This window comes from Asparagus officinalis, chromosome 1, assembly GCF_001876935.1.
Source record: "Asparagus officinalis chromosome 1, Aspof.V1, whole genome shotgun sequence".
Lineage (NCBI taxonomy): Eukaryota > Viridiplantae > Streptophyta > Magnoliopsida > Asparagales > Asparagaceae > Asparagus > Asparagus officinalis.
Window position 1 is genome coordinate 70,845,098 of NC_033794.1, and position 4,310 is coordinate 70,849,407.

The following is a 4,310-nucleotide window of genomic DNA, read 5'->3' on the forward strand; positions in this document are numbered from 1 at the left end:
CCGACCCGACCCGACCCATATAAAATTTGACCCGACCCGTATAAGTGTGACCCGACCCGACCCGTTTAATAAATGGGTCAATGTGATCCGACCCGATTATTAAACGGGTTACCCGACCCGACCCATATAACCCGAATAACCCGTTTATCTAATGCAAGACATATACTAACACATATAACTAATAAAAAATTTTATACAAGCACAAAAAAACACTTTTTGCAAGCTCTTTAGACAAAAACTATTACTACTCACAACATGGAGTTATTTCAAAGACGTATTCAGTATTTAAATGTACTTCAACAAATTGCAAATATCGACAAACAAAAATACATCATTTGTTCAAGGCCCTGGACGGTCCCAAATCATGTCGCAAGGAAAAATGTCTTCACAAGGACCTGGAAATATTGGTCAAGGGGGTTTCCTACCGCAAAAAGCAATGAAGAGCAGTAAAGGAAAATATATGTAGACATTATACAATAATATAGCATGTAGTTATCCTTCTTTTCCGCATTTATTTTAGTTCCCTCTCTTCTTTAACTCTTTGCAGTATATTCATGTACTCTTTGCAGTCTGGTGCCAGGAACCCATAAGTCTTCATGAGGCAATCAAATGTGGCCTGCACACAGAAAAACGCAACAGGATTTTAATAGATTGGTATTAGTCTCAATATTAATACCATAATATCACTTGTGAAAGAACAATTACCATAATTTGAATAGACTCCTGCCAAAATGCCAATTTGATAATTTAGCCCAAAAAAATTTACAATGTATCATGTACAAAACATCCGTACTAGAGAAACCCACCTCTTGAATCCAAAAGGTTAAAACCTCACCTTAAAAAACATCACCTTAAAAAAAAACCAATAATACATGAATGGAAATCCAATAGTCATACACATCAGATCAAAGATACTGATATTAATCCACAAAAGCAACATTACGAACACCCAACCTCACCTATTATCCGAATAAATAATCAAAAAAAGTTGAAATATAACATTAGTAATTGTCTATCTTTGATACCATATAACCAATCACGCGTGCAAACTAAAGCCTCCACATTGTTAGGCTTAAGAGTGCTTCGGTATTGGTTAAGGATTCTCTCACCTACACTGAAAGTACTCTCCGAAGCAACCGTAGAAATAGGAACCGCCATTATGTCCCTTGCCAATAGAGAGAGCTCGGGGTATCTATGCTCATTAGTCTTCCAAAATGAAAGAATGTCGAGTGGAGCACCACGGTCAAGTCTTGGTTCATCCAAATAAAGTTCTAATTGAGTTTTTTGAGAACTAATAATTTCTTGACTTTCAAACGAGTCGAATTCCTAAACATAAAAAAACATGTTCTGAAAGCTCAATCATATTTCAAATTTAACTAGTTCAGAAATGTCATGGGAACTCATAGATGGAGATATGTCGTAAATGTGTAACTGAAAATTTCACTGACCATATATGCATACCAAAATAATTTTAAACAAAAGTACAATCGAATATTGCTCAACCTAAGAACACAAACAAAATAACTAGAGTTGTTTTAGTAAGAAGGACTTCTTCTAAGACCAAGAAAACAAACAAAGCAAAAATTTATCCAATATGTCTGAATTGTCAACATAATTCTCTAGAAACTAATTTAACTCATAAGACATAACTAAGTATATAATCGTATGGTTGACAATTATCATAAGTTCTGGTTAAGACATCACACGCTTTCTCTGCAAGATTTTCCTCTATTGCCCAGAAGCAAAATCAGTAACAAAAGGCAACCAAAACCCAGAATTTTCAATCAAGTTCAATGCATTCATGGTAAACTACACTAAAAGTATCAGAAGCAAGGAAACACAATACCAAGAACAAAAAAGGTCTACGAACTTAACAGATAAGACATAAACAAGTATGTAATTATCCAATCAACATTTATCAAAAGTTCTGATTTAAGTCATATGCAAATTTATGAATTATGACATAAACAATGATGTTTACTAAGCTTACCACTAGTAAGTAGTAAGAACCAAATTTATGAATTATGCCAAATTTATGAATTATGCAAAATTACATAGAATGGATTTTTCCACATAAACACACATACATGAGATGTGTTTCAAAGCAGGTAAACACAAAAAGCAGATCTTCAATCAGAACAATCGCAATTAGTTTGTGAACTTAATTGAAACTTTTATATAGTACTATCATGCATCAAACGTTTGGCAGCAAAAACTTTTTATATAGTTCTAAATTTCGTTCGACAGTAAGAAGTAACATCAGCTGCAGAGTGCGTACCACTCCTTTATTATTCATATATTTATGGCATGAACATAGATAGTTAACTGATTCTAAAAATTAGACTCCATTGACTGTGATAAAAATTACAGAACTACATGAGATTCATAAAATTAAATAAAATTCAACATATATCAGAAATTAACTGATTCTAAACTGAATTGGAGAAGAAAATAATAAAGGAGACTCCCCAAAATTCTAAACAGAACTACATTAGACACCTTTATTATTTTCTCATCAACTAGAATCACTAGATCATAGACTCCCCAAAATTCAACAGATATCACAAATTGGGCAATAAATGAGCATGAAAGAGAAGACAAACCAAACTAACATAGGTTTCTGAATCAAGCTATCACGGGGACCTGAGGAAATCATCTGCTCTGGTTCATATAATCAGATGAATAATTAATGCGTTCACCTCCAAGTTCAGCTAAATATTACTGAAAATAGTTATATTGAGATAAAAATGGTTTTTCCTAAATAAAGTGGCGACGGAGAAAGATCCAGATCAGTCAACATCAGATAGGCATGCTTCATCCCCAACTCAAATGTATCTTAAAAGAGCTCAACACAATTGCCTTTAAGCTATAACATAAAAAAAAATCCCTAATTTACTTAAATGACCATGAATGAAACCCTAGTAAGAGGAATAGATGTCTATGATCAAATTCATTTACATGAAAGCCAATGATCAACTCTGGAAACAGAGAGAGGGGAAACTTACAGAGAGAGGGGAAGCTTCGAGAGAGAGAGAGGGGAAACCCAATGATCAACTCGTCCGCCTCTTGTCGCTCGCCGCCGCTTTCCGCTTGCCGCCGCTTTTCGAGAGAGAGAGAGATGGAAAATCGAGGGCAGAGACGAAGGGACGAGTGACGACGGGGTTCTGGGTTTGTGGGTAGGTATAAACGGGTCAGATGTTGTTTTATACGGGTCGTTTTGGGTACCCGAATTTACCCATTTAATAAATGGGTCAAGTTCGGGTTGACCCATCTATGACCCGACCCATATAATTTGACCCATACCCATTATAAACGGGTCGGGTCGGGTCGGGTTGATGGGTTGGGTCATAAATTGCCACCCCTAGAGGCGAGTAACATCTCGCCAAATCCTACACCCACTGTTTGTATAGCTTTTCTTGAGTCTTATTTCGGATTTTGAGCCTAAAACGTATTTTTGTGCATAAAAATAAATACTTTACATTATGAGTTGCAAGATCTATATTTTTTAGTTATAAAAAGCTCACAAACGAATTTGTAAATTAAGATCCAGAACTGGAAATTTGTTTAAACATGAGATTCAATGTGATTTACTGTTTTCAATACGTTTTTAAACTTGTTTATACGATTAAGGTTTTAATGTAAGTAATCACATGCAAACCCCTTTAGTTTCTGTTGATACTCATGAGTTAGAATCGAAAATATATTGCTGGACATGATTAAAGAGAATTTTAGTTAACGATTTTACAGATAATCATCGAAAGCAGAAAACTAGGGATTTTCTGCTTAGTCGACCAATGAGTCGACTGATGGGAAAAATCTTAGTTTTGTGTGCTTTGTCTGGTCGACTTATTAGTTAGTCGACCAATGAGTCGACTGATGGGAAAAATCTTAGTTTTGTGTGCTTTGTCTGGTCGACTTATTAGTCGACTGATGAGTCGACCGACTGATGGGAAAAATCTTAGTTTTGTGTGCTTTGTCTGGTCGACTTATTAGTCGACTGATGAGTCGACTGATGAGGAGTTTTCTTCTTTTGTATTTCTTCAGTTTGGATCTATTTGAGTTATTTCAGTTTAATTGAATTTGTTTATGTTTATTATTTCTGCGTGTTTAAATATGAAGGAGGAGTCGCCTCGAATTATGGGTATTAGAAACTAACGTATAACCTGCATCATTACATGTGAGATGTCATGCAGACACTAGTTTAGTTTACACACCGAGACGTGTGTAAAATTTGTGAAGTTTATCTTATTGCATATCACTTCGATATTAGCATAGTTTGTTAAATCCTCGTGTTGGACTATAATCCATTG

At 35.1% G+C, this 4,310-nt stretch overlaps 1 long non-coding RNA gene across 1 annotated transcript; it reads right to left on the bottom strand.

The window, feature by feature from the left end:
- On the bottom strand, positions 220-3,062 carry LOC109825903. The gene is made up of 2 exons (XR_002243121.1): positions 3,006-3,062; positions 220-616 (listed from the first exon to the last, which is right to left on the bottom strand). It is a non-coding gene; the product is annotated as an uncharacterized LOC109825903 (long non-coding RNA).